Here is an 18,786-nt window from a genome sequence, read left to right on the forward strand (position 1 = left end):
TCCCCCTTACAGTTCGTGTTCATAAGCTGTCCATCCTACCACCTCCCTGTTCTTTCCTTGTTTCTAAAGTTATCTCAAGATCATCCGGCCATGTTCCCCCTAGGGTGAAAACACATTTATAGTGAATGTCTTTTGTGGTCACTTTTTATCATCTCTGCTCCTAAGGAAGTGAATGCGGATGGAATGAAGCCGAACCAGCCTCCTTTCCCCAGCCTTCCTGTTCCCTTGCTTCTGTCCCTGCATAGGCACCACCCCTCTCCCCGGACAGAAACCTCTGCCAGTCCCTTCTTCGTTCCTACGAAAGGAGCTACGTGTCTACCCACAGCCATTTTTACCCCTTCTTCCTCACTAATAAGCTTTGCTTTTACTGCAAATGTCAATGTGTTCAGGTCAGTAAATGTGGTCAGTTACTTTTCCCAGCCTCTCAGGTGCACGCATAGGAACAGGTGGGGGGCAACATTCTGGCTGGCGAGCTGGAAGCGGAAGTTGAGCAGGACATCTACAAAGCTCATCAGAAGGGGGAAAGGGCTCACCTGGCAGACCCCTTAATACATTTCCCCTTCCCCTTTCCTGCTTGTGTATATGCAGCACAAACACATGTGTTTCGACGATATACGTGTATTCAGGAGCACATCTCAATCATCAGAGTGGGAGGGCTGCAGTTAGGCATGGCTCATGGCGGGTGTTGGTGGGGAAAAGTAAACTGTAAGAAGAGAAGAGCCCTATATAGACGGCTGATGAGAGTGTTATTCTGAGAGTGGTGTTTGTTTAACTCAAGTCTGCACCTGGTATGTTGAATAAAACAGGGAGGGGGGCAGTGGAGGAGGAAGACCAAAACAAAAAAGGAGCCAGGGCAGAAAGTTGTCAACGATCTTATGAAATTCTGCAGAATGACATATGGAAAACACTCACCTGGCATCAACTGACTTGCCAACTCGTCTGGCCTCCCATCTTAAGTCTTGTGAAGTCTGGCTTCACACCTGGGAGCGCTCAAATGTCCGGGGGCCAGGGCTCTGTGCATCACTAGGGGAATTCTCTGCTTGTAGTACCTTTCCAAGCAGATGTGAACAGGAACCCTGTGGTTCAAATCCAAACACTGGATTCCCTCTCCGGATACTCTGTCCTGGCTTTGGGCACCCACCCAGCTTCAGGGCCTTGATCACGGTCTTTACACAGCTGTCCCTTTTAGGACTCAACAAACTTAACTTCCTGTTTAGGTTCTGTCCTCCCTGGGGGGAAATTGCTGGCTGACTTCTTCCTCCAAGCAGAGATGCATAAACTTAAATGTTAAGTAAAACCTCTGGGCTGTAAAAGAGGTTTTTGACCAAAGAACCTTGCAGTAGTAGAAGCCTAAAGAGGAGTGTGTAGGCTGTGGTATTTGTAATCCACCATGAGCCCTGCCTCCTGGCATTCATACCCTTGTAGAGCCCCTTCTCCTTGACTTTTTAAAATTCAATTAATTAACATATAGTGTATTGTTAGTTTCAGAGGTAGAGGTCAGTGATGCATCAGTCTTATAGAGTGTCCACCGCTAATTACATCACATGCCCTCCCCAATATCCATCACCCAGTTACCCCACCCGCGAACCCACCTCCCCTCCAGAAACCCTCAGTTTGTTTCCTATGATTAAGAGTCTCTTGGGGCACCCGGGTGGCCCAATGGGTTAAGGCCTCTGCCTTCAGCTCAGGTCATGATCCCACAGTCCTGGGATCGAGCCCCACATCGGGCTTGCTGCTCGGTGGGGGGCCTGCTTCCTTTTCTCTCTCTCTCTCTCTCTCTCTGCCTGCCTCTCCCCCTACTTGAGATCACTATCAAATAAATAAATAAAATCTTTAAAAAAAAAAAAGAGTCTCTTATGGTTTGTTCCCTCTCTGGTTTTGTCTTGTTTTATTTTTCCCTCCCTTCCCTCATGCTTCTCTGTTTTGTTTCTTAAATTCCACATATAAGATCATATGATAGTCGTCTTTCTCTAATTGACTTATTTCACTTATCATAATATCCTCTAGTTCCACCCACGTCATTGTAAATGGACATATTTCTTTTTTTGATGGCTGAGTTGTATATATAGATAGATATCTATATATATCTATATTATATATATTATATATAATATAATTGTTATATATTAAATATATTATACCTACATATTTTATTATATATATTATCTCTATAGATAGATAGATGGATATCTCACCTCTTCTTTATCCATTCATCTGTCAATGGACATCTGGGCACTTTCCATAGTTTGGCTATTGCAGACATTGCTGCTATAAACATTGGGACAAAGGTGTCCCTTTGGATCACTACATTTGTATCTTTAGGGTAAATACCTACCCACTCCTTGATTCTTGATGGCTCTGTGACCTGCTTTAAACAGCAGAATGAGGCAGAAGGGATGTTGGGCCAATTTGTGGCCTAGAACTTAAGAAGGCCTGGAAGCTTCTGCTTTCACAGTTCACACTCTGCAAGAAGCCAGCGGCTACGCAGGAAGACTGGCCATCCTGAGACCACCATGCCGTGAGGAAGTCCACAGGAGGTTACCAAAACAAAGAGGTGCTCTACGCATGCTATATTTAGGGTTTGAAAATAGAAAAATTTAGAAATAGATTTAGAGGGAAAGGTAGTATTTCTTCACGCAGGGAGACTGGTCTTTTAACAGATGGTTTTCCAATCAAAGCTTAGGAGCTCTGTGTGTTAGTGCAGAATTTGGTGTGACTCCTAACTTCATCTCATGGCATGTCTCCTCCTCTGTCCTCTCCTCTCCCTGCACTGCCTCCCATCCCCTGCATTCGCCTTAGGCTTGTCCCGCGTCTGTGGGTTTTCCTGGGCTGTACCATCTGTGTATGATGGTTCCTCCCTTCATTTCTGTGTATCAAAGTCCCACCAGTTGTCCTGGACCATCGTGAAATAGAACCACTCTAGGAGTTTCCATGAATGCTGCAGCTCCCAGTGAACACTCGTCCTTTCCTCTCACCTCCATTCCCAAAGCATTTCTAGAATGGAAAACTCATTTGGCCATTAACCATCTTGTAATATCATTTCTCTTGTTATCTTGAACTGGTATGTAAATGTATTTTGATTTAACTTTATACCAGTTTGTTTCCTGCTCCCCAAATCAGATTGTAGCTTATCAGGCACAGGAACACGTGGGTGTCCCCCCAGCAGAAAGTCAGTAAATGTTGATTTCTCGTATACTTCCCAGTTATCACCAATCCAAAGGACCCAAGAGTTACATTTTCTTTCTTTCTTTCTTCTTCTTCTTTTTTTAAGATTTTATTTATTTATTTGACAGAGAGAGAGAGAGATCACAAGTAGGCAGAGAGGCAGGCAGAGAGAGAGGGGGGAAGCAGGCTCCCCGCTGAGCAGAGAGCCCGATGTGGGGCTCGATCCCAGGACCCTGAGATCATGACCTGAGCCGAAGGCAGAGGCTTAACCCACAGAGTCACCCAGGCGCCCCTCTTTCTTTCTTCTTGTATAAAGTCTGAAATAATGCTTTTTCAACGTACATTTTTAAATTTTTTTTGTGATACAATTGACATATATCATTATGTTAGTTTTGTGTTTCTTCTTTAAAGCTTTCCTTTCCTATCAGAAGGGTTATAATTTTAAATTTTGCCCAAGACTGAAAGGGTTCCTGGGAAGTGGAAACTTCTGTTTTAAAACTGATGTCAGGGGGGCTCTTGGGTGGATCAGTCAGTTGGGCCAACCGTCTGACTCTCAATTTTGGCTCATGATGTCAGGGTCATGGGATCAAACCCTGCACCTGCTGAACACAGAGTCAGCTTGTCCCTCTCCCTCTGCTGCTCCCTCCACTCGTGCGCGCTCTCTCTCTCTCTCTCTCAAATAAACAAATAAAAATCTTTAAAAAATAAAAATAAAAAATAAATAAAGCAGATGTCAGGGAGAAAGAATTCCTATCCCATTCAAGACTCCTTCTAGCTAGGCTAAGAATTGAATTAAATCAAATTTAATAGCAAACATTTGGGGAATCCGCACGGACGTGGAGGTTCCAAAGACAGACAAAAAGGTATATGTGTGACTCTGAACTAAGGAGAAGGGGGTGGGGGTCTGGGACTGCAGAGGACAGGAATGCATTTCACAGGGCAATTGGAAGAGCAGATGTTTGATAATTAGATGTTTGTCCTGCCATAGAGATGGGTCACTCTATCCCTGCTGATAACCAACCCTTATTCTGGGAAAGACTCCCAGCTTAGATTCTTCTATGTAGTTAAGGGAGGGGCAAAACTTTTTCTCGAGCCTGTAGGGCCCCTATTGCCTTCAGCTCAAAATAATCTTCCTGCCAAAGTGCCTCGTCTTGGGCGGCCCGCCTTCAACCCCTACACAGCGAGCGTCTCAATGCAAACGTCGGCCACCCTTCTGCTATAGGTCATTGCCACGGCTAATTCCCACGGTGCCCCACCCAGGGTTCCAGCTGCAGAAACTGCGGAACAGCTGCCCAATCCTGTTTTCACATAAATTGCACCTGTGCCCTATAAAGTTCTAGCAGGTGGTCCCCTAAACAAGTTTCAGTATCATTTAAATTTGATAGAAAGGGTTTTGAAAACCATTCGTGGTAATTATACATTAGCATAATGGATGTTGCTGTCATGGTAGCAGCTATAAAAAGGAGGGATGAAAACTTGCTGGGATTTCTCCAGCGTGGTTGTACAGAAGGGAGCGGTATGGAACAAGCACATGCCATCCAGACCCCAGAGGGCTTACCGTGTTCTGTTGTGCAGCAAAGGCAGTCCAGCTCTTCACTATACGTCATTAGAGCATTTATTACCTATTCTGTAACTTGCTCCCTTACATGTCACTCTTTATCTGCCACTACGGTGAGCTACTCAAAGGCTGATGTGTTTATTTGACAACATATATGACGTGCCAGACTGTGTTCACTGCTTTTTGCTAATGTTAACTCATTTCATCCTTACATCTCTCCTACTAGATAGAGCCAATGTCTAGTCCCATTTTATAGATGAGGAAACTGAGGCACAAAGTAGTTATGTAACTTGCCAAGCTGATAAGTGACAGAGTTGGAATTTTTTTTTAAAGATTTTTATTTATTTGACAGAGAGAGAGAAAGAGAGATAGAGAGAGAGCACAAGCAGGGGGAGCGGCAGAAGGAGAGGGAGAGGCAGGCTCCCCACTGAGCAGGGAGCCCTACATGGAGCTTGATCCCAGGACCATGGGATCATGACCTGAGCCGAAGGCAGATGCTTAATCAGCTGAGGCACCCAGGAGCCCCCGGAGTTGAAATTTGAATCCAGGCAATCTGGCTGAATACACACCAACCATGACACAGTCCGGCTTAGTCCTTATTCATAACAATGAATATCCATGGCACCCAGCCCCATCCCTGGCATGAGACTCAATACATATTTATTTTTAAAATGAGTAAGTGAGGGATGCCTGGGTGGCTCAGTGGGTTAAGGCCTCTGCCTTCGGCTTGGGTCATGGTCTCAGGGTCCTGGGATCGAGCCCTGCATCAGACTCTCTGCTCAGCGGAGAGCCTGCTTCCTCCTCTCTCTCTGCCTGCTTCTCTGCCTACTTGTGATCTCTGTCTATCATATAAATAAATAAAAATCTTAAAAAAAAATTTTTATAATGAGTAAGTGAATAGCTCCCATATGTAAGACAATCATATGTCCAGGATATTCTTGGAGAGTTCTCATTTTAAACATTCTGTTATGTTTTTGAGATTATGTATTAAACCACGCATCACATGATGCCTGATGATTTGGGGGTCAGAATCTGTAAGATTCTGATTTTTTGTTCAAATTGATCATTCTTAGTCCAATAAATCTTGATGCCAGGAAAGGGGTCCCCTGGATAATAGGCTTCAAATACTAGGCATTGCAAAAATATTAAGTGTTCTTGGTTTGTATATAAGGTGATTAAGTTTGAAGCTGGAACACTCCTTAAAAATATCCGTTATATATGGTTTTGACAGATTTGAGTCACACAAAGGATTTGGGGGATGGGATAAGAAGGAATCTTCTTATCTATCTTCTTACTAGATGTAAAAACCCTTGGAAAGTCTTAGAAGGGTTGCCTCGCCAAGAATGCATCTTGTTAAGACAAGAGACTATTTTATAAAAGGGGTCACTATCTCATGTCACAATCTGGTTCCCTGAATATTTCCAGCTAAGGACTGCCAGGTCCAGAAAATCATATATAGCAGTGATTCTCAAAGTGTGCTCTCCGACCAGCAGCACCAGCATTTTTGAAGAAGTTATTAGAAATAAATTCTTGAACCCGCCCTAGCCTTACTGAATCAGAAACTCTGAGCTTAGGAGTGCCTTGGTGGCTCAGTCGGTTGGACCTCGGGTCATGATCCCAGAGTCCTGGGATCAAGTCCTGCATTGAGTTCCCTGCTTAGCAGGAAGCCTGCTTCTCCCTGTGCCTGCCACTCCCCCTGCTTCTGCTCACGCATGCTCTGTCTCTCTCTCTGTCTCTCTCTCTCCCTCCCTCTGTCAAATAAGTAAACAAAATCTTAAAAAAAGAAAAGAAAAGAAATCTGAGCATGGTTGCCCGTGCATTTTAACAAGCCCTCCAGGTGACTTTGCTGCAGGCTGGAGTTTAAGAATCATGAAACTATAACTAAGTTTGGTTTGTTTTTAACTTATTATTTTTATTTTTTTGTTAAGATTTTATTTATTTGACAGAGAGAGCACAAGCAGAGGGACTGGCAGACAGAGGGAGAGGGAGAAGCAGATTTCCCGCTGAGCAGGAAGCCTATGTAGGACTCCATCCCAGGACCCGGGACTATGACCTGAGCCGAAGGCAGATGCTTTGAGCCACTCGGGCACCCCTAACTTATTATTTTTTAAAAAGAGAGATAACTTAAGAATAAGTGAACTGATACTGTGAAATGAACTAAATACAGGATTGTTGAATTAGTAACTAAACAAACATGGATATACACTTCCACGTGACAACTGTGACCCAAGTTTCCAGAAGTCCCCATAGGGTTGAGAGGGTGTGAATCTCACATTTAACCAGAGGCTGCAGCAAAACCTTCCATCTGTTTCAATGGCCCTATTACGTTCTGCTCTCCTGCCACGGGGAAAAGAGGTCCCAAGACAAAGTTCGTGTCTCCTGGTGACACAGTTCTTTCTTTTCTTTCCATGGCTCCCTTCCCTCAGGCACATTTGATGTCTTGGAAGGTGCTGGAGGCCAAGGTGGCCAAGCCCAGCCCTCTAGAACGCTGCTCTGTTGGGACAATCTCAAGTCCCCCTGCTCCGTCCAGCTGGTTCTATGAGAAGGTCCTACTACCCGTCCTTTCAGTCCTTTCTTTGAAGGTCACGGTCCATAAGTCCAATTTCTACATGTCTGAACTATGGCTCTGGACTGGGGTCTGCTCCCGTCCCATAGGATTTCTGGACCCCGTGTGAAGCAGGGGGTGTGTTTCGATCTCTGTGTTAGTCAGTGTCCCTGAGCATGACAAAATGGCTTGAAGGCTCTCAGAATATTTTCTAACAGTCAGGAAACTGACCAGGGGCCTTGTAGAGTGGCAAGTAGAGTGGTGTTGCCTAATGGCACATGCCAGCCTTACCTGACCTGACCTAAATGATCTGTTAGATATAGTCATCCATTCATCTGTCCCTGCATCCAAAAACACGCATTGGCACATACATATCCAGATGCTTTTAGTCCTTTCTGGAAGAGGCAGAAAATACCAGGATTTTAAAATATTGGTATGTATAAATGTGTCGGTGCATGAAAAAAAAAAACCCAAGTACTATAAAATATGACTCAAAAACATGATCTTTATACACATAAAATATGACTACCCATCACTAAGGAATAAATGAAACTTTAGTTAGCTGAAGGTAATGTAAATATTCCTGCCTCAACTGGTATGGCCCCACTCCCATTTTCTGTCCCCTCAGTCTATATTTTTTGCTAATACTTTTCAGTAGCTACATCAAAATCTTTTTTTTTTTTTTTGAAAGAATGATTGTCAAGATTTTTCTGCTCACCACCAAAGATTTTTCTCTCTCATTAGGTCAAATGTCAGACCAAGACCAGAAATGACTATCCATCTTTAAATGACCTCACAGCTTTACCTCCTGCTGTTAATATTAGTTAGGAGTTTTATTCATGTTCAGGGTGCTTTATGTCATGGGCCAGCTGCAGCTGCCACTCGCTTAAAAGGACTTTCTCTTTCTGTATGATTTTTCCCAGTGCTCCTCTATTATGGGGATAGTTCAGACTGACTTTTGCGTAGGAGGAGAAGAAATTCAAAGCAGTTCTTCAAGCGACACTGAAGGACCTGAAAAATCTCCCCCAAGTGTTCGGGAGACATTTATTTGTTATTTTCTGGGTGACACTATCAAGCTCCCCTTGGCGGTAGCTGCTTAACATTTTTCCACTTAGCAATTTCAGGCCCACCGTGTGTGGTCCTCCCTTGGCTTAGAGATAGGCGAATTTCTGTGCACAAGACTTGATGAATGAGCTGTCTGGAGATGGCTAGTTACCCATGTAGGAAGGCCGGAAAAGAGTCCACTGTTGTAAAGTGTGTGTTGCTAAAAGTATTATGTTATAGATCTGCCACCCTGATTTCTTATTTCTGTTATTAAACGGTACCAGGCAAGGAGCCTGGGGTGAAATTGTGATGTAGGACAAGCTTGACCTTAATAGCTGCTCTCATGCCCTTATTATTCACAGTTTCCTGGTTTCTAGAACCCTGACCAAGGGGATATTATATTAGCAACGCGTTGAGATCACACTGCTAAGATAGGGATGCCAAGTAGGCTTCAGCCCCTGTGCCAGCTCTGATTAGCCGTAGAGGCTGCCAGCCGCGCTGTGTGGAGGGTTCTAACCCCAGACTGCATGAGAAAGCAAGCTCTGACAGATTAGTAACATCCCCCAAAGGCTGGGAGCGTGCCACCAAACTTGCCTAGAACTCGCCATCCCTGCGTTAAGAATTTAACACATTACCTTTCGGTGGGATATTTGCACATTAGAAGAAGAATGTGAAAAAGACAACACTTGATTAAAACACTGATGATGAATGGAAGTTCAGACATTGGTAGAAGGCTGGTGAGGTATATACTTGGGAAAAGCCATAGCGAGAGAGCAGAAGAAAGTGAAAGGAAGATCTGTTCCAGACAAGACACTCAGGGGCACCTGAGTGGCTCAGTCAGTTAAGATCTGACTCTTGATGCTGTGAAGTGTGTAAACCTGGCGATTCACAGACCTGTACCCCTGGGGATAAAAATACATTATGTGTTTATAAAAAATAATAATAATAAATAAATAAATTTTTTAAAAAAGAGCTGACTCTTGGTTTCAGCTCAGGTTATAATTCTCAGGGTCAAGAGACTGAACACTGGAGGAGGGGCTCCATGCTCAGCAGGGAGTCTGCTTCTCCCTCTCCCTCGGCCCCTCCCCCAGCTCATGCTCTCACTCTCTCAAATAAATGAAGCTTAAAAAAAAAAAAAGCCAAAGAAAAAAGCAAGAGAGAGACTCGGTTCAAAAGAGCACAGAAAAAGTTTGCATCCTAGCTTTAAAAGCTACCATTTCATAGACCTAACATTAAATCTACATTTTAGTTAAGTGTATAAAATGTGCCCAAGATGCTGTGATTTATTTTGATGCTAATACGGTTTCTGTAGAACAACAGCGACAGCTTCCCATGCTTCACATTACACTCATCGGTCTGTTGCTTATTTTATTCTCTGTGATTTGAACCAAGGAGCCCGAGAAAGGGGGCTCACAGAGGCACAGATGTACCCTATGTTGTGGTCAGACATCCTCGGCGTTCAACAAATAGTGACCCACCTTCCCCTCCAAGGGCTGCCGCTTGTTTGGACACCAGCTTCCTTTCCCAGCCGGGTCTAAGGAAGAAGCACCTCACTCAGCAGCACTGCAAAGACCAAATTCTTTCAGGGCCATGGTTTTATGTTCAGAATGGAAAATGGCAGCCACCAAATCCACCACAGAGAGAGGATGCCAAGGTGGTCTGCCAAAAGGACTCCTTTCACTGAGTTAGAATTTTTTTGTTTTTAAAGGTGTGTTTTGTTTTGTTTTGTTTTGTTTTAAGAGAGAGCAGGGGAAGCAGATTCCCCACTGAGCAGAGAGCCTGATGCGGGGCTCGATCCCAGGACCCCGGGACCATGACCTGAGCCGAAGGCAGAGGCTTTAACCCACTGAGCCACCCAGGTACCCCACTGAGTTAGATATTTTGAGAGCACAATGATTTTTAAAAAGTAATAATAAAATAAGGACACTGGGCACCTGGGTGGCTCAGTGGGTTAAAGCCTCTGCCTTTGGCTCAGGTCATGATCTCGGGGTCCTGGGATCGAGCCCCGCATCGGGCTCTCTGCTCAGCAGGGAGCCTGCTTCCTCCTCTCTCTCTGCCTGCCTCTCTGCCTACTTGTGATCTTTCTCTGTCAAATAAATAAATAAAATCTTAAAAAAAAATTAAAAAAAAAATAAATAAGGACACTACATTTGGAGTCAGAAGACATGCTGTGCCCTTTAGTTGACCAGGAGCCAAGGTCATTTAACCTGTTTCAGACTCTTTCCTAAACCATAAAACAGAGACCCAACAACCCCCAACTTATAGCCAAATCATTGCTGGTTGACAAAAGAGAAGCCATCATGAATTGAACTCCGATTTCCTACAAGCACAATGCCTATCACAAACATGATGAAACTAATCGTAAAAAGTCGAAGGAGAAAGTTCGAATATGGTTACAGGCATTTATTAAATATGTGAAACCACAGAGTCCTAAAAACTTAATAGCAAATGCTCCTTTGGAGAGGTTTTCTGCATAGCTCAGACTTTTTGCAGCTTATCAAAATATTTGGTTTATGAGGACAGCTTCTCCTAAGAAATCACCCTACGGCAAACAAAGGATTTCTTCACTCCTCCGAAGACTAATGTACCACATGGAAAGTTAGGGTCATCTGCCTCACAGACATGCATTGCCAATTTCATGAGCATGGATGCCTCTGAAAGTCTTTGAGTGGAAAATGCTTCTCTGGTGCCGCCTGGCTCTTCCTTTGCAGAGACGACTTCGTTGGGGAGCTCCATAACCAAGATTCTAGCATCTCCGTTCTTCAGCTTGGTCCGTGTTGCCAGGCCAATGCAATGTCCTTGGCACTTGGTCCCCAGACTTTCACTGTCGTTGTTGTGTTTGTTTGTTTGTTTTAATATATATTATGTTTCGTCACTGTGGTGAAGTTCTTATTTACAGTAATAAAATTCACTAAAGTGAGGGTCAAAAGTCAAAACATTTCAAATTGTGGGTGAAAACATACATGAAAGTGCTTAATAAAATACAAAGGACTGTCTTATTTTATTTTTTATATTTATTTCATTTTTTTTAAGTAATCTTTACACCCAACATGGGATTTGAACTCGTGACCCTGAGAACAAGAGTCACATGCTCTTCCAACTGAGCCAGCCAGGTGCCCCTAAAATATAGAAGACTTTGCAAACTGAAAATAGCCAAGGAAATAATAGATATAGATATTGTGCCTTATCAGAAGTAATGCAAAAGCTCACAAGGGTAGAGGTTTTCTTAGGATGAAGGCAACCAAAGGGGAATGGTGCAGAAGAAAACTTGGGAAGAAAGGTTGGAAAGTTCCTCATATACTTGGCCCACCACAGAGAAGGAGTCTCCTAAATTCTCTTAGGCTAGTTCCCGTGTCAGAGCTGTTTGCTCAGGTCAGCTAAGCTTAGTCAGCCAACCCTCCTCCTGGGACATCTTTTCAAATTCCAGCTTCTCCAGACAATCTGGGGATGTTTCCCTAACTCCTGCTCCAGAGGGGAAAACTGTTTCTATGTGTCTCTATTTCCCATCTTGTCACTTAGGTCCTTGACCCCATGTGGATCCCAAATGGACCATTCACTTAGATTTTTTGTTGTTGTTGTTGTTGTTGTTGTTTTCTGAAGAAATGTGCCTTCAGAAAATCAAAGCAAAAGACGCTTTAATAAGCAGTTGGCAAGTGAAATTTGACTCTCCCAGGCCAGTGGCACCAAATGAGAGACGCGTCACTTAACTGGTTTCTGGCTGAGCTCCCAAGCCGCTGGCCGTTCCCAGGAAGCCACTGCCCCCTTGCGTCTCAGCGCTGGCCAGGAATTACCCTGGGACGGGGAAGAACATTCGGCAAAAGTCTGTAAAAGATTATTGGTGGGCTATTCCTGGCTCTTACATTTGTTGATTCAAATAAGATTTCCTTTCATCTCATGGCTTCTTAGGTTATAATTATTCTTCCTCCCCATGAATTTTTAAAAGGCATATTTTGTTATAATTATCAAAGTAGCATGTACTTCTTGAAGAAAAATGCATGTAGATTGATTTAATTTGTTAACGTTTGGATATATTTCTTCCATGGTTTTTTCTTTCCATATAAGGAAACATAAGTTTACTTGGGGATAGGGAAAAAAAAGCCACAGAACTATGAAATCTAATTTTATCATAAATGTTATGTAAACATGATCTCTCTCCACAACAAGAAAATTAACTTTTGAGTTTAGTAGAGTGCCAAGAAACAGATTGTCTTTTTCTCTCAAAAAAATATAAGACACAAAGGATAGCACTTTAGATCATAGAGCCTTATAAAATTTGCCTATAGTTCCAATTCTGTGAATTACACAGTGGTGAATTCAACTGTTAGACACATTAAATTGAATATTATCTCATTTTCAAGACAAAAAAATAAAATTCTCTGTTCCAAAGATGACCTGTGGAATTCAGATTTTTTAAGATTTTATTTATTTATTTGACAGAGAGAGAGAAAGAGAGAGAGCACAAGCAGGGGTAGTGGGAGAGGGAGAAGCAGGCTCCCCACTGAGCAGGGAACCCGATGCGGGGCTCGATCCCAGTACCCTAGGACCATGACCTGAGCCGAAGGCAGACACTTAACAACTGAGCCACCCAGGGCCCCCAGAATTCGGAAATTTGGCAGTCTAAATGATCCAGTGTGGTGTGTCATATTTCTAAATGCTGTGTAGATATGTTGCTTCCTCCCCACTTTGGAGAAGACAGAAACAAAGGCACAGATCTGGGCAAGCGAGAACTAGCTGAGAAGGAGTCCTTCGTTTCTCCGTTTCTCCACGTTCCTTTTCTTCTGTATCTTAATTCTTGTCTGTATCATCTAGATGTGTGTACAATACAACATAAATACGGACATATGGTGTCAGAGTGAGGCGTGGCCAAGAACTGGAAAGGGCTTAAAGGAAGTTCAAGGTCACTCTGTGGCTTTATCTGATCCTTTATTCTCTTTGGAGACCTTGTGACTAAGAGGCTATTTCAAAAGAGCCCTGGAACAGTAGTTCTCCATTTCTTTGACCCGCAGATCCCTTTAATTCTACGGGAAGAAAGTCCCACAGGCCACCTACTTCCTGTATGTCACTTTAAAAAAAATGTAGATGGGTCACCTAGGTGGCTCAGTCAGCTGAGCGTCCAACTCTTGATCTCAATTTAGGTTCTGAGTTCAAGCCCTGTGTTGCGCGCCGTGCTGGGCGCAGAGCTTACTTAAAAAAAAAAAAATGCATGTAGACACCGTCTTTGGGGTGATCCGTGGTGGACGTTTTGAGGGCAACTGACCCGCAACTGACCCGCAGCCTGCGTGCCCCGGACCGCCTCCAGTGGACGACTGAGCCGGCCGTGTAGCTTTCTCCTTTTGTCTCATAACCAAGTCCACCAAAGAGAATGGTAATTCACCAGCTGCCCTCCTTAGCGGGCTCAAGAACAAGGGGAAAGACAGTACAGAAATGAGGCGGCGTCGATAGAAGTTAACGTGGCACTGAGGACAGCTAAGAAGGATGACCAGATGCTGAAAAGGAGAAACGTAAGAGAAAGAGAAACGTAAGTTCATTTCTGATGATGCTACCTTCCAGCAGGAAACCCGCAACACCCAGGGCACTGTAGAACGGTCTGTTGATGACAGTCAAGGGCATACATAGCAACAACGTGGAAAGCCAACTCCGGGCTACTCAAGCTGCTAAGAAACTGCTTCCTAGGGAAAAAGACAACATAATCCGGGCTGGTTTGATTCCAAAATTTGTGTCCTTCTTGGGCAGAACTGATTGTAGTCCCGTTCAGTTTGAATCTGCTTGGGCTCCCACTGACATTGCTTCCGGGCCATCAGAACAGACCAAGGCTGCGGCAGATGGAGACGCTAGCCCTGCATTCCTTTCCCTGTTGGCATCTTCCCATGCCCACATCGGTGAACAAGCTGTCTGGGCTCTAGCAAACATTGCAGGTTTTTGAGACTTGGTTATCAAGGACAGTGCAGTTGGCCCGCTATTGGCTCTCCTTGCAGTTCCGGATACGCCATCTTTCTTTAGCATGTGGCTACGTACGTAACCTTCCTCGGACACAAACCTTTGTCGCAACAAGAATCCTGCACCCCCGTCAGATGCTGTTCAGTAGATTCTTCCTACCTTAGTTCGTCTCCTGCATCATGACGATCCAGAAGTATTAGCAGATCCCTGCTGGGCCATCTCCTGCCTTCCTGATGGGTCCAAATGAACGGACTGAAACGGTTGGGAAAACAGGGGTTGTGCCCCAGCTTGTGAAGCTTCTAGGAGCTACTGAATTGCCCATTGTGACTCCTGCGCTAAGAGCCATAGGAAATATTGTCAGTGGGACAGAGGAGCAGACTCAGGTTGTACTAGATGCAGAAGCATTTGCTGTCTTGCCCAGCCTGCTAGCGAACCCTGCTAGAAAACTAATATTCAGAAGGAAGCCATGTGGACAATGTCAAACATCACAGCCGGCCACCAGAACCAGATCCTGCAAGTCGTGAATCATGGATTGGTCCCATTCCTTGTTGGTGTTCTCTCTAAGGCAGACTTTAAGACACAAAAGGAAGCTGTCTGGGCTGTGACCAGCTATACAAGTGGTGGGACAGTTGAACAGATTGTATACCTCGTTCACTGTGGTGTAATAGAACCGCGGATGAACCTCTTAACTGCAAAGGATACCAGAATTATTCTGGTTATTCTGGATGCCATTTCCAACATCTTTCAGGCTGCTGAGAAACTAGGTGAAACTGAGAAACCTAGTGTAATGATTGAAGAATGTGGAGGTTTGGACAAAACTGAGGCTCTACAAAACCATGAAAATGAGTCTGTGTACGAAGCTTCATTAAACTTGATTGAGAAGGATTTCTCTGTAGTGGGAGAGGAAGATCAGAACGCTGTGCCAGAAACTATCTCTGAAGGCTATCCGTCCCAAGTTCAGGGTCGCACTCCTGGGAACTTTAACTTCTAGATCGTACAGCTGAGGCAGAAAGTTGTTATGTGCTCTGTTTGATAGAAGTTTGTCTTACTGTTTCTCTCCTAAGAACTCTTTTTAAATGTGTTTTGTTATTGTAGCACTTTTTACAACAAGACTCCACTTGACCAGTTCCAAACTACCAACTGTAGGAAGCTGCCCTCTCAGTGGGTTTCTGATTTCTATGTGGAATCTCCTGTCTTGCAGTGTCCTGTATATAAAGATTAAATTCCACCCCAAAACAAAAAATGCATGTAGACCTTTTACCATTTCAACAGAGAAAAATAAAACTTCCTTCTCTAGAGATGACCTGTGGGAATTGTGGAATTTGATCATTTAAATGATCCAGTTAATGGCGATTGCAAATAGCCATACACGAAAAATAATAATGCCTAAACCCACACAGCTTTATCAAAAAAGTCTACTGAATATTAAACTGTTAATTATAACATCTCAAAGTCTCTGATCAGGGATATTACACATTTTTATTTGTTAACATGCTTGCAATTGGTGCCCTGATTTTTGTGCTCTCTTCTCAGAGAAACTTACAAGAACGATCCTGTAGACTGCATGGGCAGAGGCATGTTTTATTCATCATTGTACAACCAGTGCCCAGCATGTAATAGATACCCACAAATGTTTATGGCATGCAGCAATGGATGAGCAGATATAAAGTGGATACTTAACAACAAAAAAGAAAAATCCTAAACCAGGTTTAAGACATGCTCCTAGAATTGTTCAAGATTACCTGGGCATTTAATGCTATTCTTTTTTTCAGAGTAACATAGGAACACAGATGAAATTCAATGTTGGGCAAGAGTCAAAAAGCTTATTTCTCTTGTGCGGCGTGGGCTGTGTGTTTGAATTATCTTGCCTTTTGGGGTGAAGGAAGGAAATTCAGGGAGGTTAGTGGTTTTGTTGTCATTATTTCATGAGGCCTCCCAAACATTCCTTCAGTCAACAGATACACCCTATGGGGCGCCTGGGTGGCTCAGTGGGTTGAAGCCTCTGCCTTCGGCTCAGGTCATGATCCCGGGGTCCTGGGATTGAGCCCCGCATTGGGCTCTCTGCTCCGTGGAGAGCCTGCTTTCTCCTCTCTCTCTGCCTGCCTCTCTGCCTACTTGTGATCTCTGTCTGTCAAATAAATAAATAAAATCTTTAAAAAAAAAAAAAAAACAGATACACCCTGTGCCAGGCACTGTCTCAAGCACAGAAGATACCATGATGAGTAAGACTGGCAAGCTCTCTATCCTCTAGGAGTTTCTATTCTAGAACTCCCCATAGACTTGTACTACTATTCTTTTCACCGCTTAGAGTAACTATAATGATGACATATCACTTTTATAATCAGATTATTTTTAAGAGAATGTTTTTTAAGGAATTACTTAATAAAGGGTTACAAATCTGAATTTGTAATATGACTTTGGGGCAGCACTGCCTCGATTACACAACCATGGCAGTGAAAAAAGACCAGGCACTCCCTTTACCACAAAGAAGCACATAAATAAGTATAACCTTTGCAGAAAGAAATTTTGCAGTCTCTTTCAACATTTTTTTAAGTAGTCTCCACACCCAAAATGGGGCTTGAACTCACAACCCCAAGATCAAGAGTCACATGCTCTACCAACTAAGCCAGCCAGGCACCCCTCTTTCAACATTTTAAATTTGCCTGTCTTCCAACCAAGTAATCCCAATCTTGTAAGTTTATCCTAAAGATTGCTTGCACAAATAAAGAAGGATACGTGTACCAAAATGGCACTGCAACATTATTTGTCATGGTGGGAAATGACAACCTAAATGTCCATCACTAGGGAATTGTAAGTAAATTCTGGTATGCCCATACAATAGAAGATAATGCAGTTCTTTTTCAAATGAAGTAGATCTCTATGTAATGACTTGGGAAAATATACATGATATCTTGTTATAGGGCCAGGGTAAGTCAAAAAAGCAGGCTGATTTTTTTTAAAGGTATGGTTTTCTATAAAATAGCCAACGTTTCAGGTGTGCTAAGCACCTTACATGTATTATTTTTTCCTCACAACAACACAGTGAAATAGGTACTGTTATCATCCTCACTTTACAGAGGAGGAAAGAGAGCTAAATCATAACTTGCTCAATGAATGCAGGTATGTGACTTTGAGCCCATGTGCTTAGTTATTCTGCTGTATCCAGGAACCACTTCTCCCTTTAATTAGACTCGTTGAAGTTTGGGTTTTTCCACTTTCAACCAAGAAAATCCTAATAAACAATCCAAATACAGCTCAATTGAGACTAAATAAATAATAGCACAATAATATAATGTACTATGTAGCTTTAAAAAAAAGAAACTACAGGGGTGCCTGGGCGGCTCAGTCGGTTGAGCATCTGCCTTCAGCTAGGGTCATGATATTGGGTCTCAGGATCCTGGGATTGAGCCCTGCATCAGGCTCCCTGCTCAGCAGGGAGTCTGCCTCTCCCTCTCCCCCGTCCCTGTCATGCAGGCACGCTCTCTCTCTCTCTCACTCTCTCAATGAATAAACTCTTAGGGGCACCTGAGTAGCTCAGGGTGTTAAGCCTCTGTCTTCGGCTCAGGTAATGATCTCAGGGTCCTGGAATCGAGCCCCACATCGGGCTCTCTGCTCAGTGGGGAGCCTGCTTCCCCCTCCTCCTCTGCCTGCTGCTCTGCCTACTTGTGATCTCTCTCTCTCTGTGAAATAAATAGAATCTTTTAAAAAATAAATAAACTCTTAAAAAATAATAAAATTAAATAAAAAGGAACTACATATATTAATATAAAAATAAACCTAACATAAGAAAGAAAAGCAAGTTTATAGATGATATATATAAGTATATATATGCTTTAAGATAATAGACAAAAGTTTACACAAAAAAGCATGGAAGTATTAACAGTTAAATGTCATAAAACCAATACCGCAGCAAAATTCTTTTAACACATTCTTACACTGGTGAATCTTTTTTAAAATAATTCATTGAAATCATTATTATTAGTTCTTTCTGACTGTAAAAGCCTTCCATGTCATTGTAGTAGGAGCAGACAGAAGAATGAGACTAAAAGAGAGAGACCCTTTTACTTCAGATGCTTACAAATTGCTTGAATTTATTAGAAGAGTTTATGTGATAACAACACAACTCAAACTGCTATAAGAAAAAAAAAAGTGTGTAGGGGGGAATACTGAATGGACAGTGGGCCAGCTCACAAAATCAAAGGAAAAGTTGACCAACTAAGCCTAAACCTTGGCAAGGCAGGAAACAGGGATCCCTCAGCCCTAGCCCAGAATGTCAACTTTTACCAAGATGCCCTGAGTCTTCCGTCTCTTCTTCCTCGGCGTGTTGGCCTCATGCCCTCCTACTGCAGTCTTTCTCCATGGTGAGGGGTCACAACTTCCGGCAGCTTCCAGAGCACCACCTCTCAACCTCACCACCCAGAAGGAAAAGGGCTCTTCTCCAAGGATGGACTCTGAATGGTCACAGACCCACTGCAGACCAACCCTGTGAGCAGGGGAGCGGGAATCACGACTGATCGTGACTGGTCACGTCTGGACC

The 18,786-nt window shown here is 43.4% G+C and overlaps 1 pseudogene across 1 annotated transcript in view; it reads left to right on the plus strand.

The window, feature by feature from the left end:
* Positions 1-15,240, plus strand: part of LOC308338365 (importin subunit alpha-1-like) — a 30,832-nt pseudogene extending 15,592 nt beyond the window's left edge. The window contains exon 2 of the transcript in view: positions 13,662-15,240. The product of the transcript in view is annotated as an importin subunit alpha-1-like (transcript). The remainder of the gene's footprint in view (positions 1-13,661) is intronic.
* The last annotated feature ends 3,546 nt before the right edge of the window (positions 15,241-18,786 follow it).

Source organism: Martes martes, assembly GCF_963455335.1.
Source record: "Martes martes genome assembly, chromosome: 2".
NCBI lineage: Eukaryota > Metazoa > Chordata > Mammalia > Carnivora > Mustelidae > Martes > Martes martes.